This window comes from Amblyomma americanum, chromosome 10 (assembly GCF_052857255.1).
Source record: "Amblyomma americanum isolate KBUSLIRL-KWMA chromosome 10, ASM5285725v1, whole genome shotgun sequence".
Classification (NCBI taxonomy): Eukaryota; Metazoa; Arthropoda; class Arachnida; order Ixodida; family Ixodidae; genus Amblyomma; species Amblyomma americanum.
Genome location: NC_135506.1, coordinates 78267782 through 78295529, shown reverse-complemented (window position 1 = coordinate 78295529; position 27748 = coordinate 78267782). Strand labels below are relative to the sequence as shown.

At 50.0% G+C, this 27748-nt stretch overlaps 1 non-coding gene across 1 annotated transcript; it reads right to left on the bottom strand.

Moving 5' to 3' along the window:
* Positions 1 to 10501: 10501 nt before the first annotated feature.
* TRNAS-ACU (transfer RNA serine (anticodon ACU)) lies at positions 10502 to 10573 on the bottom strand. The gene has a single exon. It is a non-coding gene; the product is annotated as a tRNA-Ser (tRNA).
* Positions 10574 to 27748: the final 17175 nt, after the last annotated feature.

Here is a 27748-nt window from a genome sequence, read left to right as displayed (position 1 = left end):
AAGACTGGCGCTCGCGCAGACGAAGTCTCTTTCACGTGTTTGCGTTGCCGGGTTCCCTTTCTAAATTTCTACCTTCACAGATCTGGCCTGGCGGCTTCCCCATTGTGCCCTTTTTGTGCCGAACCTGAGACAGTAGACCACTTCTTGCTGTTCTGCCGCCGCTTCTCTCATTTGAGGAAGCGTCTTTCGCAAATTCCATTTCATCAACTGGGTTTGCCTGTGTCCTCCGCGGTTGTTCTTTCCAATGGCCCTTCTTTGCTTGGACGAAGCGACAGGAGTGTGCGCTCTGCTGTGCGAAATTTCCTTCAAGATACGGGGCGACTCCCATTCTATTTTCGTTTTCCCGCTCTCAGTCAGTACGACATTGAAACATTACAGGCATTGTATACTATTAGGCACATTAAGTCATTGTCCCGTCTTCGATCTCCTAGTAACAGGACCCCTGTCCTTGTGTCTTCCAATCTATCAGCATACATACCATTACCATTGCTCGAGGCTGGTTTGGTTGGAGGCTCGGATTGTAAGCTCTCGAGCTCTCCTATCCGCCTCGGCATTCCCCGCGACGCCTGTGTGTCCCGTTACCCACATTATTATGTGTTGCAATTGTTTTTCCTTCGGCGGTAATTTGATTGTCTGTACTGTCTTTAGGATGCGGAGCGCTGTTCCCCCTATTTTGGCACTCTTGTGGTTTCTGCATGCTGTTTGCGAGTCTGTTAAAATTATTAGGGACCTTTGAGCACGGTAGCCCTCTGCCGCCGCTAGGGCTATGGCAGCCTCTACGGCCTCCTCAATAATGCCATCCCTCATAGTTGCGCTGGCCATTTCTTTGAGCTCATGATTAATTGCCGTTGCAACCGCTCTATTTCTGTTGTGTTGTCTTGTCCTTCCGTATGTAGCCGCATCCGTGTACGTAATGTTTTCTTTGTTGGCTAGGTTCTGTTGCACATACTCTATCCTAGCCTCCTGTCGCTACCCTAAATTGTTTCCCGCAGTTCATCTGGTATCCATCAGGAAGGAGGACAGCGATCAATCGGGTGCATGCAGTTGTATATGCTTGGCAGCAGAGCACGGGCCAGCACTCGCGCATTTCAGCCATGGAGTAAACCAGGAGCAGCACGGATTAGATCACAATTTTATTAAAGAGAGTAATCGGAGTGAAGAATAATGTACGTCAGCCGTAATCAAGGTAGAAAAAAATACGTAATTTCAAACGATAAGCGCAACACGCTTGTCTGGGTCGGCCCAGGTCTTGCCAGAAAGGTATGTGCCCCGAAAAAGCGTTCAGATGGCTAAGAGCGGCTAGAAGGAAGCGAAGAACAGAAATTAGTGATATTCATACACGGTAAGTAAAACAGTAACATATAAAATGAACAAGAGGCCCAATATTTCACACTAAGCCCTGTCATATTACCGCACCGAAACGAAACATCGCTTTCTATAGCTTTTTTTTCTGGCAAACGACATATTACGTCTCTCATTTTGATATAGACCATTTTATGGCTCTCTGAATAATAGTATATTTTTTTACTGAGGAAAGCGTAAAAGAATCGTTAACACATTACTGTCCTACAAGCACAGCCCAGTTTCGAATATTGCGGCGCACTTCGATTGATTTTTGAAAATGTCTATCCACTCGCTAATACACTTGTGCAAAATTATCAAGTTCAGAATAAGGCAACTATAATTTTTCGGATAACAGTTAGCGACCTCTAAAGTTGGCTCAAATGTTGAGTCCTAGTTAGCCGTCCGTTGTTCCACATTTGCGCGTCGGTATCATATATTTAAAGAAATATTGCAAATTTTTAAGTTGTTTAATGCGTCGGCGTTAGAATGCTCATTGCCGCAAAGTGTCTGGCGTTGGAATTGTCGCTGGCTTGTGAGGGCTCGGGGGAGCAGATAGAGAGGGAAAAGGAAGAAAAGGAATCAGAATGGAGAGGTAGGGAGAGAGTAGAAAGGGAGTCTAGTAGATCATATGATCATGGATGGACTGGATCACGCCACCTGCTGGCAGTGTCTGAAGCCACCAGAAAGCAGCGGCTGCTCGGTTCGAGGAGAACACGCACGCTAACACACTCTGCCGCATGATATTTTAACGAGTTTATGGTCCCAAAGTGGCTCAGGCTATGAGAAACGCAGTACTGGAGGATTTCGACCACCCGTGCCTCTTTAGCGTGCACTGACATCGCACAGTAGAGAGACCTCTAGTATTTCGCCTCGATCGAAATGCGACCTCCCAGCCCTGGATCGAACATGCCTCATTTGGGTCAGCACGAGAGCATATTTTAAGCACTCAGCCACCACGGCGGCACCTTTGCCGCATGAATCGCATTGATAGTGAGTCAGTTTTTTTTATCCATACCGCCAACGTAGGACTAGGATGACATTTATAATGTTTATTCTTCCATGTAGGAGTCAGTATTGCAGTTTAATAAAATTAACACTACCACTGATCACGCGGGATTCAGCGAAAGCTGTCCAGGCATTTTCATTTCACTATTACTGAGGTAAAGAATTCGAGTGCGACATGCACACGTGTATCGCTTCCTCACATGCACGTCCCTCGACTAGCACTCCTCTCCAATCTGCCGTTTAGTCCACAGGGGAGTCTGTGCCCGGGCGGCGCTTTTGTTAACCGGCAGTCACACTCCCCTTGCTCCTTAAAGGTCACCCACACTCCGGATGGTTCCCGTGCATCCGTCCTCCAGTTGCGCACCCCTCGCTCTCGCCACACCTTGCGCCATCGACGGTGGGAATTAATTATCCTCCGGTTACGCATTCCTCCGCTTTCGCTATACCTTCCTCCTTCCGTTGTGACCTCCCCCAAGGAAGTTTTAATGGTAACCACCCGTTCCTAACGCATTCCCCCACCCTCGTCAAACCCTTATCCTTTCACTGTGACTTCCCTTCAGGTGGTTCCGGTGGTAACCGCCCTGTCCCTAACGCATTCCTCCACCCTCGTTATACCTTTATCCTTCCACAGTGACCTCCCTTCAGATGGTTCCCACACGTTCCTAACGCGTTCTCCCGCCCTCTTCATACCCTTCTCCTTCCAATGTGGCATCCCTCCGAGTGGTTCCAGTGGTAACTACCCGTTCCTAAAGCGTTCTCCCGCCCTCGTCATACCTTTATCTTTCCGCCCCAGATGCTTCCTGTGGTATCCACCCTCAGGTTACGTCTTTTATTACCCTTCCCCGGTAACCACCCTCCTCCTTTCACGGAAAACAGCCTCTGAATTGCTGCGGTGGTAACCGCTCCTAGTTACGCATTCCTTCGCTTTCGTAGTAATCTTTCCCTTCCACAGAAACCATCCTCTAGAAGGTTCTGGGGTAAGTATACCCTCCGGTTAAACGTTCCTCTACTCTCGTCATATGCTACGTGCTTGGCCACCAACCCTTTAGCAGTTCCTGCGGTAACCACCCGGCGGTTACACATCTATCTGCTCTAGCCCCCCTTCCTTCAGTAGTAACCCCCCCCCCTTCAGAAGGTTCCGGGGGTAACCACCTTCCAGTGACTCATTCCGTTACTCTTGACACCCTCTTTCTTCCTCGGTAACCACCATCGGGATGGTTCCGATGGCAACCATATTCAGTTACGCACTGCCCCACTCTAGCCACACCCTCTTGTTCCTCTGTAACCACCCTTTATGTATTTCCTGTGGCAACCACTATGGTCAAGGATTTCTCCGCTCTTATCCTATCCTCCTCCTTCCCCAGTAACACCTTTCCACAAGGTTCCGGTGAAATCCAGCCGCTGGTTACGCATTCCACGCTCTCATCATGCCCTACTCAGCCTACCGTAACAACAGATGTAATTCCCGAGCACCGTTGAAGCCAGTTGCCAGGCTCCGCGTGGAGGGCACATTTTAAATCCTTGACAAGAAGAGAGTAGGAACGAAGAATCTCAATATTCACATTGTGTACAAGGGTTCATATAACAAGCGCCGAAAGACGCGTCCTAATAATAGAGAGAGCTAGAAATGATTTCGCATATCGACCACACGGGTCTGCCTACCACGAGTCCACCCTTCCGGTTGTTCTGATTGGAGGGAGAATAAAAAGGAAACTGGACGGGCCTGCAGACTGACTCGAGCAGAGCTACGTAGCTCAGCTCGAGCATCTTTGCAGGGAAAGCAGTTACTGTTGTCAGTGTCCAACGCGTAGCGACCAGCGGATTCTTGAGATTAAATCTCCAAATGGCACCAAACGTAACTCAAAGAAGTGCCATACTAATCTGGCGCTCTCAGTTCTGACTAGCCATTCGGGAAATGGTGGAAGAGCACTCTGTAACACTGACGCCTACGATGACCGCAGGTACGGTGCCGATGCCTTGGATCGAGTTCGCAGCCAGGTCGCTTTGCAAGGGCGCGTCGCCGAGCTGACTTCAGTGAGCGAGGCCGAGGCGACCGGCATAATTCGAGCTGCTGCCGCGGGCCTTCGTGGCTTGCACGATTTCATGAGGCTGACCGGCGTGGTCCAGGAGCGCGTGGTCTGCTTGCCTCGCGAGGACTGCCGCCCGCAGCTGGACTCGTTGGGAGAGTGCGGCTGGAGCCTCGTCAGGCGATGCCTATTCCTGGATGAAAAGCCGACTCCGCGCAAAGGCGACGCGGAGCGTGTCAGCGCGATGGATGTCCAATAAAGGCGGGTGGATTCGACGCAGGTTGCCCGCACACTCTTCTGCGGTTGTTTGTACGGAGGTGTTAAAAAATTATCGGACTCTCTAGTCCCTGAAAGTCTCTTCAAAAGCGGTTAGTTGAAACTTGTATATTCTTTGTGAAGATATCAGCACGACCTCGCTATGGCCGGTGAATTCAGTGACGCAGAGTTGTACCTGTCGTTTCGGGGTTTCTAAGGATGCGAGGAAGCGATTTAGAAGCCTTCAAACGCCGACAAGACCTAGTGAGCGCCGTACGCTTCATTGCCTTGCCAATGCAGGAATTAAGAGAGATGAAGCGGAGGTTCGCAGCGGCGAGTGAATTGCCGGGTTCAGGAATGTGATAAGTGAGGAAGTCCAGAATGAGAGTAGAGAGCCTTCTTCCAAAGCGGTGTTATGAGGGTTATTATACAGGTGCTCTTTGCCACTGTCACGAAGGTTGCGGGGAATAGATTCAGTGATAGGAGCCTCATCGGTAGCAGGTCGAATTGCGGTAACGAGAAGCGGAGCCCCAATTTCGCGGAGTATGAAAGGGACGTCGAATTTACTGTCTTTATTGCCTGCGCATATAGGTTAAAAAGGAGAGGTGGGCAGAGGGGGAGGAAAAAGCTTTATTTGGGCCAGCACAAGGGCCCCGTGCAAAAGAGCGCTTGCTCCGCTAACATCCGCTGAAGATCTGCCGAGCCCGAGTGAAGTCAAGCACTCGAGGAAGGAGCGGAAAGGCAAGAAGAATAAGGACAGTAAAAAGCAGTGTTACATGAGTACATAATGTGTTCTTTGTATGCCTTGGTCTTCAGACAGTCGGGACACTGAGCTGTGTCCCGACATCCGAAGTTTTAGAGCATTAGTGTGGTGCAGAGAGCGTCAGTTTGAGCTTTGCGAAGTACATGTGCTTGATCCGTGTTATGTGATGGGCTAGCTTGAGGTAAGATTGTGCGATTTTTACTGGTGTTCTGGACGCGTTCGGCTATTTACTCTGCGTGTTGCGGCGTCTTTCAATGACATTGAAGTTGGCCAGGGCTCGAAGGTGCCCGGATGTTGATTTGGAAGGCCCGTTGATGAACGAACTTATTTCCCCTCATCCCAGCATGAGTAGACATCCGACGTAAGGTGATTTTAATGTTCGGATTGCTGCTATAAAATTCCACCAAAATATGCTTGAAGGCAGAGATCCGTAAGGGTAGCATGAAACTCGTCGGAGGACCGCCAACGTGAGGTAAAAGACTCATTTACCAAGCGTTTCATTCCAAGCATAAAAAATTGTTTTTTTCTTGCATTCAAAAGCGTGTCTTTTTTATGAATTTGTACGAGCAGCGCGAAATATGCATAAATTTGAATTCCCTATGTCGCATGATTTTCATTTCATTTCTGAAGATTGAAGACCGATAAAGAGGGCTGTGCTAAAGGAAAGAAGAGAGAGAAACTAAGCTGGCCCCACGAGCCCGATTCGATCGTAAGCACGTGCGAAGTGTGTAGCTTTGTCGCCGACTCGCAGCGCCATCAGAACACTTTGTTGTTTTGTGAGCTACAAAAGCAACCGCTCAAGTGAGGAGTCGCGGAAGGCTTTTATGTGAGCTACGATGTGGCGTAGACCCCTATGCTACCACGAATGACAAGCGGTCACCTGGCGTGTCAACTACAACAGCGGCCGGAGCCGACAGCCGCGCCTTGAGCTTTCAGACGGCAGCAAGGGGAATGCGTGGACAGAAAACTGAGTCCTAATATTTATCACATTGGTAATGCCAGCAGAATGACACATGCCTAAGCGTTTTGCTGGCCGTAGACAGCGCTCGTGTTACACTCGCAGGGCTCTATTGCCAGACCCGTAGAAAAAGTCAGTAGTGATAGTGCGGCGTATGGAATAGACACGTCGCACAAGACGGCTCTTAAGTGATGAGATGAGCGTTCTGTGCACATCATCAGGTGACCCACCTGATATCCGTGGAAATAAAAATTAAAATTGGTTTTGGGGGAAACGAAATTTCGCAGAGCGTCTCACACCTCGGCGGACACCTGAACCGTGCCGTAAAGGGAGGGATAAAGGAGGGAGAGAAAGAAGAAAGGAAAGAAGACGTGCCGTAGTGGAGGGCTCCGGAATAATTTCGACCACCTGGGGATCTTTAAACTGCACTGTCAGATATTCGGTATTAAAAGTATTCTCGCATTTAACACCAGCCCCGCCGCGGTGGCTCAGTGGTTAGGGCGCTCGACTGCTGATCCGGAGTTCCCGGGTTCGAACCCGACCGCGGCGGCTGCGTTTTTATGGAGGAAAAATGCTAAGGCGCCCGTGTGCTGTGCGATGTCAGTGCACCTTAAAGATCCCCAGGTGGTCGAAATTATTCCGGAGCCCTCCACTACGGCACCTATTCTTCCTTTCTTCTTTCACTCCCTCCTTTATCCCTACCCTTATGGCGGGGTTCAGGTGTCCAAAGATATATGAGACAGATACTGCGCCATTTCCTTTCCCCAAAAACCAATGATTATTATTATTATTAACACCAAATTTCTGAGGGGCCCGGGGATGCCAGTGCAGGTTAAAGATCCCCAGGTGGTCGAAATTATTCCGGAGCCCCTCTTTCTTCCTTTGTCTTTTCTCTTACGGCAGGGTTCAGGTGTACTAAAAAGGATTTTAGACCCGGAGCGGCGCCTCAGTGGTTAAGGCGCTCGGCTACTGATCCAGAAGTACCCGAGTTCAAACCCAACCGCGGCGGCCGTGTTTTCCTATAGGAGGAGCAAAACAAAGGCGCTTGTGTGCTGTGCGATGTCAATGGAGGATAAAGATTTTTTGATTTTTTTTATTGGTTTTGGGGGGAAAGGAGATGTTGCAGTATCTGTTTCATGTATCGTTGGACACCTGAACCGCGCCTTAATGGAAGGGATAAGGAGGGAGTGAAAAAAGAAAGGAAGAAAGAGGTGCCGTAGTGGAGGGCTCCGGAATAACTTCGACCACCTGGGGATCTTTAACGTGCACTGACATCGCAGACCACACGGGCGCCTTAGCGGTTTTCCTCCATAAAAACGCAACCGCCGCGGTCGGGTTCGAACCCGGGTTTAAGATGCCCAGATGGTCGAAATTATTCTGCAACTCTCCACTAAGGCACCTCTTCATTTCTTCCTTCATCCTATCCTTTATCCCTTCCCTTACAGCGCAAATCAGGTGTTTGCCGAGATGTGAAGACAGATACTGCGCCATTTCCTTTCCCCAAAAACCGATGGAGGCGAAATTCTAGAGGCCCGTGTACTGTGCGATGTCAGTGCACGTTAAAGAACCCCAGGTGGTCGAAATTTCCGGAGCCCTTCACTACGGCGTCTCTCATAGCCTGAGTCGCTTTGGGACGTTAAACCCCCATAAACCAAACCAAACCTTTCCCCAAAAACCAATTTTCAAAAGGTATTTTAGCGCGAAAGCACTTCTAGTAATAACAATAACAATAATAATAATAATAATAATAATAATAATAATAATTGGTTGTAAAGCAGGGCAAAATGAAACCGATGGCATTCACCGCATGTAAGTAGAGAGAACATCAGCGCGAGACGCTCTGCAGAAACCAACGAGGGTTCCGCTACGAACCCGCTGCAGTGGCTCAGTTGTTATGACGCTTGTCTACTGAGCCTGAGTATCCGTGTTAGAACTCGACCACTGCGGCCGCGTTTCGATGGAGGCGAAGAGCAAAAGGCGCCCGATTGATGTGCGACGTCAGTGAAGGTTAAAGGCGTTTGGCAGGCAAGGCGCCTGGCAGTGCTTCTACGTGGTTTGCCGCTACACGTAATCGTTTCACAGTACGTAGGAGAGCGATTTCTCTAACGGGCAGGGCGTCGCGCCGAACTGGCGGTGGCGTTCCGTGGACTCCCTGGCAGTGCTGCAACAAGCTGTCGTTTTCCGCTCTTAAAGGCGAAGCTTAAGTGTCCTCCAATTTTCTTTCCTCAAATCAACAGGGTAAAAAGAAAGTTTTAAAAATTGCAGCAAGAGATAGGCACAGTCTTTCTCACTTGGTGGACACCAGAACCGCGCCGTGATGGAAGAGAAGAAGGAAAGAGTGAAAGAAATGAAGGTGCCATAGTGGAGAGCTTCGGAGTACTTTCGACCACCTGTGATCCTCAAAAAGACCTTCAGGTGGTCAAAATTATGCCAAAGTAGAAGACTGGGCGAGTTGGTATGTACTCATACTGAAAAACAGCGCACACAATACCGGGACAAAGAAAAGAACACGAGTGTTGTCATGTCGTTTCTTTTCTTCGTCCCGGTATTGGGTGCGCTGTTTTTCAGTATGGGTCAAAATTATTCCGGAGACCTCCACTGGAGTACTTAATTTCTAGACTTTCTCCTCCATTCCTTAACTCACGGCGTGGTATAGGTGTCCACTCAGTGATTTACTGGTTAGGCTCCTTGGCCAGCACCGAGGAAGGCGCCCTGCATGGTTTGTAATATATCACGTGGTAAAGCTTTAATCGCTTTCGCAATACTGAACTTTATGGAAAATATTTATTTCGTCGAAAAGAGCTGGTTACAGGAGTAATGTCGCATGGCTCTTAGCCTGTGGCTGTTGGCGACCTGGTCGGCCCACTCAGTCAGCCAGCCTTGCGTCCGGTCTGAGCTGGCCGGCACGGCCGCTCAACGCACTAGTAATCCGGCGGAGGCGGTTCTTTCTAGCAGTCTCACAGGATGTGATCATAAGTGGCTGGAATAACCAGAGCGCCAACACTGGGGATTATGGTGGCGAGAAAAACATGGGTTAGCAGCGAAGGGTTTAGAAACGACCGAGCGGTCTTGAAAACGAACCACATTGTTTCCTCAGTTCTAAAGATTTTCTGGGGTGGCGGCTGGGTGGTTGGATAAACGCTCCTCTCCATCCTAAATAGTTCACTTTGCCGTCAAATCAGGTTAAGACTTCTCTAAAAAAATGCGAAGGAGCGGTCGAGCCCACTAGCCGCTCAACGAAACCTCGGACTACATTTCGAGCTGCCCCTTTCCCCGGATTCTCAGAGTAAGCGGGGGCACAAATCAATCCAAACACTGTTAAGTGGATGGTTTGAATTCTTTAGGATGCGGTTGCGATGTATTATCATCGCAAAATTGGGAAACGCCAATTTTAAGTAGCTGAATATAATGCCAGCAGGGCTATACTGGCTGTAGCTTAAGCAATTGCCACCTCCTCCTCAGCACCGAAAGAGTTGGTCTAGAGTTGGCCAAGTCATTCTCCAAACACTAAGAGGTGGCTTGGAGAAGACTTAAAACCCCTTCGTACCCGAACCCGTACATTTACGCCCACATCACCTCATAGACCCCACCTGCATCCACTGCGGCAGCACTGCCACCCTCGATCATATGCTATGGAACACCCCGGTGGATCCCCCTCCGGAAGCGCTTATAGAAGCTGCCGCAACAGAAGCCTGGGAAGCAGTGCTGCACAGCTCGGACCCCGCCGTGTAGGCGGGAACCATCGAGTGCGCCGAAGACGTCGCCGCCAGTTATCAGCTAACGGGACACCTGGCCCTTCTGCTAATATCCAGGAACCCTTCTTTTGTGGCAATAAAGTTTCCTCTCTCTCTGGTCTCGAGAAACGCGGCTGCCGGCGTGTTGCTGGACCCTTTCGTCGCCGCGACAGAAAATAATAATAATAATTGGTTGTGGGGGAAAGGAAATGGCGCAGTATCTGTCTCGTATATCGTTGGACACCTGAACCGCGCCGTAAGGGAAGGAATAAAGGAGGGAGTGAAAGAAGAAAGGAAGAGGAGGTGCCGTAGTGGAGGGCTCCGGAATAATTTCCACCACCTGGGGATCTTTAACGTGCACTGACATCGCACAGCACACGGGCGCCTTACCGTTTTTCCTCCATAAAAACGCAGCAGCCGCGGCCGGGTTCGAACCCGGGAACTCCGGATCAGTAGTCGAGCGCCCTAACCACTGAGCCACCGCGGCGGGGCGGAGCGAGTGAAAGAAGAAAGGAAAAAAGAGGGGCGTAGTGGAGGGCTCCGGAATAATTTCGACCACTGTACTGACATCGCACAGCACACGGGCGCCTTAGCGTTTTGCCTCCATAAAACGCAGCCGCAGCGGTCGGATTCGAACCCGCGAACTCCGGATCAATAGCCAAGTGCCCTTACCACTCAGCTACCGCGGCAGGTTTTTGGGGAAAGGAAATTACGCAATATCTCTCACATTTAGGCTGACACCTGAGCCGCGCTTTAAGCGAAGGAATAAAGGAAGGATTGAAAGAAGAAAGGAGGAAAGAGGTGCCGTGGTGGAGGGCTCAGGAATAATTTCCACCGCCTGGGGATCTTTAACGTGCGCTGACATCGCAGAGCACACGGACGCCTTAGCATTTCGCCTCCATCAAAAAGCAGCCGCTGCGACAGCTGCGTTTCGATGAACGCGAAACGCTAAGGCGCCCGTGTGTGTGCAAACGCTGGTTTGTGCTCGTGCTCTGCCGCCTGCACGTGCACCGTATTCGTGTATTATAAAGGAAGAGGAGGTGGGCTCGCGACCAATATTCGAAAATGGGGCAAGCGCGAGGCATGTGCGAGATCGATGCCGGTTCTTGGTGAGCATTGGTTTTGTCCATGGTTCAGTCGTCGATGAGCTTCAAACTTCCCTGTTTGGATCTGCACCAAACCCTGGCCAATCCCCCACCGTGGGTATGTGCCATCATCTTTCAGGCAAAAACAACAACAACTAAGGTGGTCGATGTTCTACGCTGCAGTGTTAGCCGTTCGACTTCATCTCATCGGAGAACAACGGAGGTACCCACATTCACGTCTTCCAGCCCAGCACCCAGGGTAGTCTCGGTGACGGCCACTGAGAGGTGAGTGCTGGAATTATCATGATACTTCGCTTGCGTTTGAGAGTGCGTGAACGTTTCTGAGGACTCTAGGGCAAGAAACGTAGTTACTGTTCGGTTGTATGCTGTTACTGAGGTGCAAGAGATCCACAGGAAGCGCTTGACTTTTCCGGGGAGCCTTCTTTATGGTGACGTGAGCTTTTAAAAGCCTGATTTTATGGGGTTCGAAGTGTCGAAGTGACTCCGCCTTTAAGGAACGCCGTAGTAGACTGCTGCGGAAATCTTGACCGACTAGAGTTCTTAACATGCGGCGATATCGCACTGTACAAGAGCCTCTAAATTTTCTCCTACATTGCAATGCGACCGCCTAGGGCCGGGATCGAACTAAGGTCTTTTTGTTTAGCAGCTTGGCATTAAAACCACTGAGCCACCGCGGCGTCTCAGACAAATGCGTCCTTCTTGCAATTTGTGCGGAAGTTTTGAACATTCGCAGTGAATGGAACGCTACCCGCACCTTGATCCCGTCATGTGCGAAATACGAGGGAGGTCGTCATAGGTAGAGCAGGTGCGAACGCCGCTTCAGAAGTGGTTGTTGCCGTCTTTAAACAGCATGTATGGTAATGCCCTGGTTTTACGGCGACATTACGGTCCATAGAGGCACCTTACTGAATGAAGCTGAATGTATGGTTAAGATAAGCGACAGCTGTACAAGGTGCAGTTCAACGGTATCCATCGGAATAGTTCGATAGCCTAAACCAACGAACTCATGAAGCGAAAAATAATGGCAGGCTGTTTAGCATTCATGAGCATGAAAAACCGTGCGAAATTACGGGTTTCTGCTAGTGGACACCACAGTTAAATACCTCAAAGCCCGACCAAGGTATCGACTTGACCACAGAAGCACATGTCCAGCATTCTTGGACCAATATTTTGATTAGAAATTTTATTGTTATGGAAATATTCAGCGTAATGTTCTTTTTTTACGATGTGTATCAAGATATTTCTTTCGACTTTTTCGATGGCTTACATCCAGCAGTTACGACTCACATAAAAACCAATGGAAACGGTTTGGCGGCAGCAAAAACGTTAATAAGGAAAAATGCAGGCCTGTCAATAGGTTCGCGGATATATTGATTGTTATAGTGAAATCTTTTGATATACAGTCGCTTTTACATGAATGCGACAGAGGTTCACTCTAGCTCTTCTTTTGAGGGAAAAAGCAGGTTTTTTGAAAGAAAGGCCTGACTCACCCTTTACTCTCTTCTTCCACGTTTTGTACTCTCCCTGAATAAGGCGACTGGAGTCGACTTCTGTTACATTCATGCAAACAAGGGTCAAGAAAGGATTGTGTTCATAAAGTTTTGAACATTTGCAGTAAAAGCAACGCTATTCCAGACACAACTTCGAACTCCCTTAACTCACGGCATGGTTGAGGTGTCCACTAAGATGTGATAAACTCACCGCGTCTTTCATTTCCCGGTATTGAATGTTTAACTGGCTAGGCCTATAGGCCAGCAGCGAGGAAGGCACCCTGTCAGGTTTATATAACATAGCAAACCTGTAATCGCTTTTGCTGTAATATACTTAATTCAAAACAATTATTTCGTCGAAAAGAGCCGGCTACAGGAGATACATGTTATGTCGAAAAGAGCTGGTTACAGGAGAGATATGCTATGTGGCCCAGACTTGCGTCCTTGAGTCCAAGCTGGTCAGCACGGCCTCCCATTGCTCTAGAGAAGGAATTTTATTTAAAAAAACGCAAAACGCTCCCGTGTGTTGTGCGATGTCAGTGCGCGTTAAAGATCCCTAGATGGTGTATATTATTCCGGAGACCTCCAACACGGCACCTCTTCCTTTTCACTCCCCCATTTATCGCCTTCCTTACTGTGTGGTTCAGTGTCCACCGAGATACATGACAGTTACTGCGGCACTTCCTTTCCACAAAAACCAATTTTTAATTTCGGTTCTTTCCTGCAGTCTCATAGGATGTGATCCCAAGTGTCTCGAATGCCTGAGCGCTTACACTGCGGGTTATGCTGGTTAGGATGTACCTATATGCGCTAGCAGAGAAGGTATAGAGACGAGCGCGCTTGAAGACTACGCCTTAGTTGAAAGATGTCTGGAGTGAAATAAACGCTCCTCTCCTGCCTAAAATGTTTGGTAATGCGGTGAAATGAGATCCGAGCCCTCCCTGAAAAACTCCCTGAAGGAAAGAACTCCGGATTCGAACCTGGAGTACCCAAGTTCAAACCCGACCGCGGCTTCGCTTCAATGGAGGCGAAACGCTAAGACACCCGTGTGCTGTGCGATGTCAGTGCACGTTGGAGTCCCATGTGGCCAAAATTATTCCAGAGCCGACCACTACTACAGGCACCTCTTTCATACATTCTTTTCTTAGTCCCTCCTTTACTCCTTCCATAACAGCGCAGTCCATTTGTTTTCGTAGTACAGCCACATCGCTCCACATCCTAAAGAATGTGAACCATTCACTTAGTTTTACAGCCTAGCTGTACACCTCTAACCATCGTGAAATCGCGAACGTCTTATTTTTATTTACTCGCCGCATTAGCGCAGTGGCTACGGCGCTCGTCTACTGAACCAGTGTACTAGGGTTCGAACCCGATCGCGGCGGGCGCGTTTCGATGGATGCGAAAGAATAATATTAATGGGTTTTTGTGGATAGGAAAGGGCGCTGTATCTGTCTCATATATCGTTGGACACCAGAACCGCGCAAAAGGCGCTGGTGTGCTGTGTGATGTCAGGGCACGTTGAAGGTTCACAGATGGTCTATTCGAGAGAAATCCGATACTGCACCTATTCCCTCCTTCAGTCTGGCACTCCCTCCTTTATCCCTCCCTTAACGGCGCGGTGCGGGTGCCCACCGAGATATGTAAGACCATTACTGCGTCATTTCTTTTCCTCAAATCCAATCCATTTTCATTCTCCAATTTTGGGTATTTATACCGGCAGTAGATATACCTATTCGCCTCTTCTCTGTAGTCTCGAAGCAGTTGGTCTCGATAGACGCCGCTGCCAGCGGGTTGCGGGAACTGTTCACCACCGCGAGTGCGAACGCTTGTTTGTGGAGGAGGAGGAAAACTTTTATTTCTATTTACAGTGAGAGGTCGATGGGGCGAGCCGGAAGGGCCCGTCCCTTACAAACTCTAGGAGGGAGCCCTAGTCCGGGATCCCTGTAGCTTCCGCAGCGGCTCGGGCTCTAGCTACCAATGCCTGTTGGGCATGGAGTTCGGAGCAGCCGCGCAGGGCAGCTTCCCAGGCCTCTCGAGTGGGGTGGAGGTGGGGTGGGTAGGCAGGATTGGAAGGGCATGCCCACACCATGTGGTAGGTGTCCGAAAACTCCTCCTCACAGTGTGGGCACGCGCCCGAGAAAGAAGAATTGAAGTGCTTAAGTACTGCCGGGCACAGTACAGTATTGGTATAGAGGCGGAGAAGCCAGCGCTCCTCCACCCTGGTGAGGCCTTTACAGGGAGGGGGATAGAGACCATGAAAATTTTGATAAAGAGAGGTGATCTCTTTAAAGGTGATGGCCGGATTGAAATTGAATTCCGGATCAGGCTGCGGATGAGGCGACGCCCGGTGAGTAAGCGCGCGGGCGGCAGCGTCGGCTGCCTCGTTCCCCTCAAGACCCGCATGAGCCGGAGCCCACACGATGGTACGATGGGTAGGAAACCCTGTGTAATCGCATGCGTGGAGAATTTTGAAAGCACGGTCTGGAATGTACCCTTGCTCAATATTGCGGCAGGCGCCCCTGGAGTCCGTAATAATGACTCGGGACTCTGGATCTGCGGCGGCCAGTGCAATGGCGATCTCTTCCGCAAATGTAATGTTTGGGGCACGGAAAGTAAGGCCCTGAACTGTAGTGTTTTGGTGGATGACGGCCGCCGTGTACCAACCCCCATGGTGCGGGCCGGCCGCATCCACATAGAAGACACCTGGCTTGTGGCCATATTGTTGAGAAATAGCCTCCGCACGCGCGAGACGGCGACCATCATGGGTGTCTGCAGTCATGTTCTTCGGAAGGGGTCGCACCTGGAGTGCAAAGCGCCAGGCTTCAGGGATGCGGACCCGTTCTTCTGTATGTGTTGCGTAGGAAATGTGTAAGCGGGTTAGAAGGCGGCTCTCCGCAGGTGTTTTGCTTAGGCGCAAGTATTGATTGTTAAGATGAGCTTCTCGTAACTCCCCAAAGGTGTTGGTCATCCCCAGACCGAGGAGACGCTTGTTGGACGTCGTTATGGGGAGGTCGAGCGCTCTCTTATAAATCTTGCGGAGAACTACCTCTAAGGCATTCTCATCGCATTTGCGTAGGTGGAGGTAGGGAGCCGAATATAAAATCCGGCTGGTCACGAATGCATTGGCCAGCCTCAGGGCATCTTTGCATCGTAGTCCCCCCCTTTTATTGGACACCCGGCGGAGCATCCGACCCACCTGGTCCCCCACCTTACGTAACTTGTTTATTGTAGTGTCTATCTTGCGCCTATGATGAATGAAAAGCCCCAGTACCCGGATCTCCGCGTGTTCAGGTATCGGTCCGCTAAGTAGGGAAAGGGCAATTTTGGTTGTGCACTTTGAGTTGGGGCGTATGTGCACAAATTCAGATTTGCTCGGGGAGCATTCAAGACCACAGCGACGAGCGTATTCGTCCACTATAGCTGCCGCTTGTTGCAGGTTGGTCTCGATGTCTCCAACCGATTGTTGTGTTGCCCAGAGGGTGATGTCGTCCGCATACAGAGCGTGCTGCACACCGGCGACCTCCGCCAGCTGGGTAGGGAGCTTCATCATGGCCAGATTAAATAGTAATGGCGAGAGGACAGCTCCCTGTGGGGTCCCTCGTGTACCAAGTTGATATGGGTCATATTCTGTGTCTTGTAGCCGGATATAGGATTGGCGATCTGTAAGGAATTGTTTGATATAATTGAAAGTATTGCGCCCACAATGTGTTTGCGACAAGTGGGATAGGATGATCTCGTGGGTCACATTGTCGAAAGCCCCCCGCAGGTCAAGTGCGACGACTACTTTATCATTGCTGGGGTGCTCGACGGGGTCGAGAATCTCCTTGTGAAGTTGCAACAGGACATCTTGTGCGGACCGGTGTGGGCGGAAACCGTACATGGTGTCTGCGAAAATGTTTTGTTGTTCCAGGAAAGCCGACAATCTGTCGCGGACCATAGTCTCCATCAGCTTCCCCACACACGAAGTGAGGGAGATGGGCCGGAGGTTGTCGGTGTTAATGGCTTTACCTGGCTTGGGAATGAAAGTTACTAGTGCCGTTTTCCAATCTATGGGGAGTGGTGTGCCTCCAATCCAGATAGTGTTGAAGTAATCGAGGAGAGTTTCGTAGGCGGGATCTGGGAGGTTGGCAATAAGCTTTACCGTCACCTTGTCCCGGCCTGGTGCTGTACCTCGCTTCATTTTAGCCAGGGCCGCTTTTAGGGCATGGAGCTGGAAAGGTTGATCCAAATCCGCGTTCTCGGAACCTGCATACGAGTACGCCTGACCACGGGGATCCTGGTGTATACTCAAATATTGGTCGCGGAGCGCATCGGCCAGTTTGGCCGTGTCTCCAGTGAAGTTATGTATAGCCCTTTGAAGCTGTTTTTGTGTCTCAGTACGGGTTTGTGCCGGATCAATAAGAGCGCGGAAGAGGCGCCACGTTTGTGCACGTGTCCGCCGAATCCACGCGCACCGCATTGGAGTATTCTAAAGGGAGACAAGGTGGGCTCGCGAGCATGTCCTCACTCTTCTCACCATACTTCTATCGGCACGCCGGCAGTGTGCGTGCTGGTTGAGCCACCAGTAGACAAGCTCGTGCCTTCCCCTTTCCACTTTTTATCAACCACTCACTCACGCGAGCATTATTCGAACACGAGAAAAGCGCGAGACACGTGTGGGAGCGACGCCGATTCTTGGCGAGCGTTCGTTCTTTTGTTCTTGGTTCAGTAGCTGATGAGCTTCATACTGAGAAGGTGGTCGGTGTTCTTCGCTGCAGTGTTCCGCGTTGCCCTGCACCTCATCGGAGGACAACGCGCCCATACCTGTCTTCGAGCACAGCAACCAGAGTAGGGAAGGATGCCGTCAGTTTTGAGGATTCTAGGTGGCGACGAAACAAAGGTGAGTGCTGGAATTATCATGAAGGTTCGCTGTAGTCTGCGAGTGCGTGGACATGCCGAGTGCCTTTCTGAGGACCCTAGCGCAAGAAACTTATTTACTATTCGGCGGTATGGTGCTAGTTTTGACACGAAGCACAACTTTTAGCTGAGGCGTTCTCTCTTGTGACGTCAGGTTTTTAAAAACTTGGTTTATAAAACCTCCCAAAGCGACTCAGGCTATCAGGGACGCAGTAGTGAAGTGCACCGAATTTGACAAGCTGGGGGTCTTTAACGTGCATTGACATCGTACAGTACACGAACGAGCCTCTAGCATTTCGCCTACATCGAAACGCAACGGCGTCGTTCGGGTCAGCAGCCGTGCACTATATACCACTCAGCCACCGGGGTGGCTCAGGCAAAACCGTCCTTCTTGCAATTGGTGAGAAATTTTGGATATGCACAGTGAATTGCACGCTACCCGCACCTTGATGACGTCTTGTGCGAAATAGGAGGCTGAGTAGTCTTAGGTAAGGCAGGTACAAATGCTATTTCAGAAGTGATTGCGGCCGCCGTCAAGCAGCACGTACGGTAATGTCCTGGTTTCACATCGACATTAGGGTGCATAAAGACCGGTTTGTATTTGAAGCTGAATGCCTTTGTGGGCTAAGCGACAGGTATACAAGATAGGCAGGAACTCATGAAGCAAAAAAAAAATTCTGGCTTAGTATTTGCAAGCACTGAACAGTAGAAATCACGGTTTTTTGTAGGTGGGAACCACCGCCACTCTTCGAAGCGCGATTTAGGTGCCCACAAACTAGGAGGGAATATGTCCAACATTCTGGATCAAAAATTTTGAGTATTAGAGAATTTACTGTAAAAAACAATTGGAGGACGCTTAAGCTTCGTCTTTAAGAGTGAGACGCGACAGCATGCCGCAGCGTTGCCGAGAAGTACACGGAACACCATCGCCCGTTCGGCGGGATGCGTGGCCCGTTGGACAATTTAAGGAAAGGACGCTGTCTCACATACCTCGAGGACACCCGAATTGCGCCGTAAGGGAAAGAAAAATCGATCGATTGATCGATCGATCAGTCAGTCAGTCAGTCAGTCAACCAACCGATCAATCAATCAGTTCATCAATCACTCCATATATCAATCAATCTTTAACGCTGTAACGTTAAAATTCCTTCCCTTACAGCGTTGTTCAGGTGCCCACCGAGATGCGTCATTTTGCGCTCACGGCCAAAGACTCCGACGACACCGACTTTTCTGCGACACGAGCTCCTTAACGCTGTCAAGTTAATATTGCAGGTAACCGTGTATTCTCTTCAGATTTGCCGCAAAATCGTTTTATCATCGCTAGCTCCGAGCAATCAACTCCTAAAAAAACAGTGATTAACGCTTTTGACGTTAATAGGAACGTTAATAAGAAAAAATGCACGCCTCTCAACGGGAGGTCTGCGGATATATTGATAGTCATATCTTAACGATGTCTGAAAATAATTGCGTATTTCTCGTTCAAGACTGTTTTTGTGCAGAATTGTTGGGTAAGCCATTCAACCAACGGAATCTTAAGCCTTCTGTGGGCACTGAGAAAAGGTTGAGCGCTAAACTGCCTCAATATCCCAGTGCTTCTCGTTGAAATATTGGACTAATGATGTAATCTGGTCGTCAGGGAGACAGTATAGGTGCCGGGTGGTCACCTTATCTGGCCCCGTGGGGCGTTTTTTTCCCCATGGAATCGAGTTACGCCCGGACTTCTTCCGTCGTTACCGTGGCATCAAGGACCTCGTTGGGCATACCAGCATACTCGATATGGGGTATGTGTGGGCTTACGCAATAAGAACCTGTCCTACAGCAGTTCTAGTATCTCCTCGTCGGAGCCCAGGGTGCAGAGGACGATTTTGTTCATCCGATCATAGGTTTCGCATTTTCTCTTTCTAGAAGCGATCAGAGATCTCAAGTGCCACGTTTTAAACGCCACAAGAGTGCGTTGCAGTCCGCAATGGAACTGCTCGAAGGGGAGCGAGATTCCCTCCATTTGTCCCAGTTCACGAGTCGTGCGGTTCCCATCCTTTTTTCTTTGTATCTACCGATAGTCACGCTGGTGGCGAATATATAGTGGTCGCTACCCAGGTGCTGGCCTGTTTAAGTCATATTCGGATTAGCTGCTCATTTACAAGCGTAAGGTCTGAGCAGGTGCCCCAGGAGACTCTTTTTGTTCAGTCTGGTTGGAAACGCAAGTTGCGTTGTGAGCTTGAGTCTGTCTCAGTTAAATATTTCGGTCAATTTTCGACCTTTGGGTTGCCCCACACAGGGTGCGGGGCGTTGATGTCCCCCCCCCCCCCAATTACACAGGAAGCTTTACCCGCCAGCTCCAGGAACCTTTTATCGAGATGGCCTGGCCTAGAATGTCGGATCTTAGGCGGGCTGCACACGCTCAATATATTGATTTTTAGGCGGCCGCCACTCCCTTTGAGGAGTCCACTAAGCCAGTGACCCAGTTACTGAGTGGCTTCACGCAGACATTGCTGAAACCCGAGAGAAGTGCTTTCGAACTAAAAATCATTATTAGCCATGTGCGGTCGAGTGATTAATGATCAATATCATTAGTATGATTACTGCTGATCCCCCACGGCGTCCACATTGTCTCCTACGTTTTTGAGAGACCTAGGGTGAAAACGCAGCTACTGTTCAGCGTTATATGCTATTACTAAGGTACAAAGCCAGAACACGTTGCACTATTCAACTCTTTATAATAAGGGACTAATTACTCACTGGAATCCACCCAAGCGCAGCTACAAAGGAAAGCTAGACATAGCCTTCTCAGAAACTTTGCAGTTAAAGAAAAATTCGTCCTGGTCTGGGGTTTGAAGCCGGGACCACCGCTTCACCGCACCAGTCAGTAACTGAGCTAACCAGGACGGCAAGCTTATCGTAGGGCGAGAGCGAAGGCTCCCTAAACCTTTGACCAACGCTATTCAAGTGTTTCTCAGCCATTCTTTCTGTGTACATAACTGTTCCGATGGGTATACCCCGATCAAGTTCTTTCGATTTTTGTAGGTCTGTCCAGAGCAAAGCATAAATATATATTTCCAGACGTGTGACAACGTTGTGGTGGTGGTGGTGAAAAGCCTTTATTGAATAAAAGATGTGAGGCTCTTTAAAGAGCCCCGCAATCGGTGGAGCCCTTATGCCGGGACCACATTGGTCGAAGCCGCCAGCTTAGCCCTCATGGCAAAATCCTTTTGGGCCTGGAGGTGGAGGTCTGAGCAACCAAGCATGGCCGCCTTCCATTCCTCTCTGGTAGGTCTTATGCTGGGGGGTTGGGGGCGGGAGGGAGAGAGAGCTGAGTTGCGCTCGCAAGCCCAAACCATATGGTAGGTGTCAGCCAGCTCCCCACAGTGTTTGCACCCGCCAGTGAACGCGGGATGGAAGTTTTTACCGGGCAAAGCAGTGTATTCGTCAATAATCGGAGTAGAACCCGTTTGTTTGCTTTGTCTAGTCCCTTTGCTGAGGCAAGGTACAGGCAGAAACGCCGTCCAGGAGCAGTAGGCTACCGGAGTTCAGTAGACTCAAATCATTTTAAGGAAAGCAAAGGCGCATAGCTGGCTCCTTGAGTAAGTGTGCACCTCAGTCGTGCAATGAGCTAAGTGGCGGTAATGACAGAGATGTGCGCTGCATGCGTTGACAACGTGGTGGAAGAAACGCGGCATTGAAGTGGTTTCTGCTGCTGCCCTTGCGCGTTCGATAAGCTGACGTTGATGTCCTACTTTCGGCATTGACAGTTCCGCTTCACCCATCCCGAGTAGGCTGTTATATCAATGATTGTTTCTTTGGAAGGCCCATACCATGTTGAACACGTCTGTCTTCTCTCAACAAATTCGGCATTTTCATACTTGACCGCTATGGGATGACTCAGTCTAGTCTAGAGGTAAATCTCGTGTTGACTCAGGTTTTCGGCAGGTGAGGGATAATGTCTCCCGCTCTAATTTGAGGTGTAGTATGTCGTTGTATTTTGGGAGTGGATCGATCTGATCCAACTCCGATGCAGTACATCTGTGGGGCCGAGTGGAAGAAAAGCTCGAGCTGAGTTGTGTGTCAACTTGTCCACATCTATACATTTTCGCCAGGCATCTATATTAACCCTTTGATGTCAGCATAGGTTTGTCTGGTTTAAAGTATCAAGGACGCAAGCGGGACAACCCTATCCTCAATGAAGTTTTGGTGTGCTATTTTTGCGTCTGTGGGTATGTATTTTGAGGCTGGATGCGTAGCTGCGAGAGCTCCTGCCACCTCTTCAGCTGTACGGTCGTGGCTGACTGCTGTTAAGTCCATCGACCACTTGGCCTTTGTGCCCAACCGCCACTACGGCTAGTGAACCTTCGGGACCGGCGGAACCGACGTACAAAGGCGCCATCTTGCATGCCTTAGTGTTTCTGGATTCACTCTGCCCTTGCTTTTCTTCATGCTTGGTGTTACGTCTATTGCATGCTTCTTGGAAGGGGAGTAGCCTTGAACTATGCTCTGCAGGTGCTTGTAATAGCTTTAGTAAGAAGGTGAGGGGCTCTTAATATTGAGGTTCCTGAGGACCCCTCTGTGCCTGTTTGTGTGATTGCCATTCGGATGAGCCGTGATGTGCGCGTCGATTATTTCGTTGTGGACCCTAAGAGGAGCAGTCGCTTTGTTGATCTTGATGTCAGTGGAATTAACATCTCCAGGTGATCGAAATTATTCCGGAGCCCTCCACTGCGGCACCTCTTTTTCTTTCTTCTTTCAGTCCCACCTTCCTTCCTTCCATTACGGCGCGGCTCGGGTGGCCACCGATGACTTTGAGGATTACTGCGCCATAATCTTTCCTCAAAGGCATTTATTTGGGCTCATTGGCGACGGCTGCGTTTACAGAGTGTAGACTCCATTGATTTTAAGGAAATGAAAGGCGCATAACTGGATCCATGGGTCACTGGAGACCTGTCACGTTTTGAAGTACGTGGCGGGGGTGAACACCTTAAAGAGAGCTGAAAAAATTGTTCTGAGGAAAGCAAATGGCACAGTAGCTGTCTCACATAACTCGGTGGACACCCGAACCGCGCCGTAAGCGAAGGGATAAAGGAGGCAGTGAAATAAAGGAAGAATGAGATGCCGAGGGGGTCTCCGGAATAATTTTGACCATCTGGGGATCTTTGACGTGCACTGACATTGCATAACACACGGGCCCATTATGTGTTTCGCCTCCATCGAAACGCGGCCGCCGCGGTCGGGTTCAATCCACCCATTTCGTGCTTAGCGATACTAAGCTGCCAGCCGTAATTACATGACGTATTGGCGTGAGCTTGACTGAATGCGCGATTATTTCTGATGACAGGTTGTTGCTTCCTGTTTCATTAGACCACCCGTCCACCCCGCCACGGTGGGCGCGTTTCGATAAGGGCGAAACGCAGAAAGGCGCCCGTGTGCTTTGCGGTCACTACGCGTTAAAAAATCTTCTTTCAGTACTGCCTTCCTCCCGTCCTTTAAATGGAGGTTCGTGTTCACTGAGAAGTGAGACAATTAGTGCGTCTTGCCATTCCTCAAAAGCAATCTTCAATGCCAAGCGAGGAGTAGAATTTCCTTTTAAATAGAAAGCTTTACTACTGCCTTCAGTAGCTTGTGGCTTGTTCTTCGTGTTTCATATGGCCTTGAACTGAAGATAGCCACGTGACGTCGCCATGCCGCAGGTGTGACGAAGTCGATGCAGCGGTAGTTTCGAAAGCAAAGAAAAGGCGCACTCCTGGCCCCCTGGGACAATAAACACCTCAGTCGCGCTTTAAACTACGCGGTGGTAGTGCCATAAGTGCGGCTGCATGTGGTCGCATTGACAACGTTGTGGCAGAAGCGCGGCACTAAGCTATAGCCCCTCGACGTTCATTGTGTCCATTGGCGTTAGCCTTCTATAATGATTTCGAGGAAAGGAAGTGCGCATAACTGGCTCCCTGGCTGAGTGGACGCCTCAATCTCGCTGTGAGGTACTTGGCTCTATTAGAAGCGATGGCTCAGTGGTTACGGCGCTCGGCTATTGATCCGGAGTACCCGGGTTGGAACCCGACAGCGGCGGCCGCTTTTCAATGGAGGCGAAACGCAAACGCGCCCGTGTGCAATCAGATGTCAGTGCACGTTGAAGATCCTCAGGCGGCCGAAACTATTTCGGAGACCTCCACTACGGCCCTTCTTCTACATTTCTTCTTTTACTCCCTCCTCTATCCCTTCGCTTACGGCGCGGTTCAGATGTCTACTGAGATAAGACAGTTACTGCGCCATTTCCTTGATACCGAAGTTGGTTTTTGGAGAAAGGAAATGGCGCAGTATATGTCCCACATCTCGGTGGCCACCTGAACCGTGCCACAAAGAAGGAATACAGGAGGTACCGAGAGATGAAGGAATAGGTGCCGTAGCGGGGGTCGCTGCATAAATGACTGGCTTAGCTCGGCTATGCTAGGATATATGTAGCGAAAGCAAGCTTGAAACTCCCCGGTTGGCCTTGTTCACATATTCCACAACGTATCAAGCACAGGCATAAACATCCAGTGTGACCTGTAAGTCCATGTTTGATTTCAGCACCGAGGCTATCCAAGGATTGAAGGGGTCGCGTCACTCTTACGCATATTCTCTATCCTAACGGCACGTTGTTCGGTTTCTTGGGCCCACCGCTGAAGTCTCTTGGTCGCATTCTATCGTTCATCACGGGCCGTCTTCAGTGAAGCAGGACTCAGGTCTCTCCTCCGGCTGCTGTCGCTGCTGCTAGCGGTCGTGACACCGTACGTTAAACGTGCCTGTCTCGCGGCGGCATATTCACGGCGGCGTTTAGCCAGTCGTTCAGCGCGCTGTTCGTCTGTTTCCTGCGAGATTAGTTTCCTCTTCATCTCATTCCGCTGTCGATTCCAGGCCTCCTCCAGCTTATCAGAATTGTCGCCCTCCATACTGTCACCTCAACTGGGGTTGCGGCTCACGCCAGCTCTCTTTTTGAATCTTCTCATATCTTATCACGCATGCGACGCTGCTGTCGAATCGAGCGGAGGCAAGCGCAACGACGAGGAACGCCATGTCACCTCCTACCAAATGGCGGCCGCGGCGAGCGGCGTGGTGTAACGTCGTGCCAGATGGCGCGGCGAGCGCGCGAAGCACAGTAACCTTCCGCGGCGAGGTGCGCGTTGTGACGTCACGTGCCTCGATGGACTACCGCCACGGCGAAATCGCAAGTTTGCGGCCAATAAAGCTTTCGATTTAGTAATTTCGACCACCTGGGGACCTAACGCGCATTGACATCGTAGAGCACACGGGCGCCATTTCCTTTCTTGAAAAATTGAAAATTGTTTTTTGAGGAAAGGAGATGGCGCAGTATCTGTCTCACGAAACATCGGACACCTGAACCGCACCGTAAGGGAAACAGTAAAGGAGGGGCTGAGAGATAGAGAAAGAGGTGCCGTAGTGGAAGGCTCGGGAATAATTTTGACCCCCTGGGGAACCTATATATGCACAGGCATCGCACGACACTCGGCCACCTTTTCCGTTTCGCCTCCATGGAAACGTGGCCGCCGTAGTCAGGTTTGAACCCCGGTACTCGGGATCGGCAGCCGAGTGCACTAACCACTGAGTCACCACGATAGGTGTCAGTGATTGTCTCCGGAATATTTTCGACCATGTGTTGCACTTCAACGTGCACTGACAATCGCACAGCACACGGACACCTATTGCGTTTGGTCTCCATCGAAACGCGGCCACCTCGATTGGATTCGAACCCGGGTACTCCGGCTACCACTTAGCCACCGTGTCGGGTGCCAGCCTCTGTAGAATTCCTTCTCTAAAGTTGATAAGAAGCGGCCATACACCATTATTTGAATACACTGCCAGCAAATATCGCCGGAAAGCTGTAAGCGGAGTTTGGATGCAGGCGAAACGCAAAAGGCCCCCGTGTGTTGTGCGACGTCAGGGGACGTTGGAGAACTGCGCGTTATATAAATTAATCAGGATGACTCCACTGCTGCATCCATCATGATAGCCTTTGGGTCGCTTCGCGATGTTAAACCACACAATTCGCATTGCCTTCTCCCTTTCCGAGGCAGGATAAAACATGAAACGCTCTATGGTCGAGCAAGCGCTTACATCGCTTTTATCCCTGCGCGTTTCTTTGATTCCAAATTCATCTCCGCGTGCATTACCCAAACTCGCGTTTATTTCTAGCGCGCAGGCGGTCAGCCACACCTAAACGCAATTCCGCATGGAGCTAAAAACAATTCTGAGGACACTTTACGTGGAGAAATAAGGGAACGTCTGTTTCGAGGACAAGGAAAGTTTTTGAGGACAGGGAAGGACGCTGTAGCTCTCAGACCTCGACATATCGATGGACACCTCAACCGCGCCTTAAAGCATGCCGCGGAAGGTGCCACTGGTACGAACTCCTGTCTCAGGTTTCAAAAACCATGCCATTGAAGGTGCATATTTCATTGGTCCGAACCCCAGTCGCAAGCTAGCCTCCATCTTGACTAAACATGTAAGCTATCTGCAAATAGAAATGCTATGACACCATCGAGAATGCTATGCGACGAACGGTTGCTCAAAATTTTGGTGAACGTATTCGGGAATACTGCAACCACATCGGCTACTTGGCTCAGGGGCATATGAAAAACGCCGAGCGAGCTACGGAAGGGTGTAGTGAAGCTTTCGCCAACGGCGACACAGAGATGTCCTCCACCGAAGCTCTGCCCTCTGAAATAGCGGCACAGCTCGAAAACATCGACCCCGTTTCGGGCCCCACCCCACCGCTGCAGGGTTTGTGGCTCGCCGCAGTTGGGCCTCGGCTCGACACGCTCGTTTTCCCAGCAAATCTCTCATCCTGACCGAGCAAAAGTTACTCAGACAATCACGTCAATCCTCCCGCAATGAATCATCAGCCTTTGACGAAGCGAATGCGGACTTGCCACTGATTCCATTTGTCCTTCGAGCGTAGGTCTTAGAATCCCATTTGAGGAGTCCTCGTCGTTGACGTAGTCGGTGTAACATTCCACTTGAAAGGTGGCGTCCGCAGGTGTGTGACAGGGGGCGTGTTTGCAGGTAGTAGCAGAGATAAATGCCACCTGCCATGTCCAGAGCGGAGGTATGGACAAGCTAGCAGCGTACCACTTCATCTGCCAGCTGGAGCAGGTGGCGTGTGGAGAGCTGCGCTCAAAGTTCGTATTACTGGCTCTCGTAATCGTCATTCCATTTTTTGTCCGCTTTTCGTCGCTGGCTTAAGTAACGTCACGCCCTGCGTTCCACGTCTACCATTATCTCAAGCCCTTTGACAGGAGAGCTTTGGCATCGCTTAAGACATTGATGAAGACAGAAAATTTGGAGGAGTGGTTCTGACGGCACGTCACCAGCCTCGCTTGATGGCCGTATTTCCGAGTTCGGCACCATTGGTTCCATTGCCACAGCAAGCTCTATAGGATTTGGCGATATGGCCATGCGAGCGCATAACGTGCGCTTTGGGAGATCTTCAAAAATGTCGCTTAGTTTTTGTTTCCTTCTTTTATGACAGGCGCTGCGAACGATATCACGGTACTCAAACCTTGACCAAACAATGCGGCCAAGAACTCCGCTCTCTACGCGACCACCAGGCCCAGCTTCGTGACCTCTAGTACTGTGATTCCAATCGAAAGAACTATGCTAACAACATAAAATGGGTGGTGCTGTGACATAGGTGAATATCTCGTGTAAGGGAAATTGGCGTGACGTATATGCGTCATTACAACACCAGTCATTTTAATGATGCTATTCTACCCACCTAGTGGGCTAGCGCGCCACAAAATGCATTAGGAGAACAGGAATCACTTAAAAGGTAGTAACCAAAAAACGCCCATGACCTGAATGCCTTTACCACAAGCCTTTTGCCTAAACGCCGTATACCTATAGACCTTCAACAAAAGGCATTTACCATGAAGGCCTTGACCCTCAAGGCCTTCATCATGAGCACTTTGACCTAAAGACGTTTACGTAGGCCTCCGGCGTCAAAAGAAAACGGCAGATTTTGAGTTCGAGATTTATAGTTTGTATTTTACCGGGATACCACGCAAATCACTTTTTTAACGCTCGGAAGTTGATGATGATGATGGATTTTTATGGCGCAAGGGCATCTATGGCCAAAGAGCGCCATGGCACAAGGTATTTTTTCAAATTCTCAAGGTGGGGTCGAAG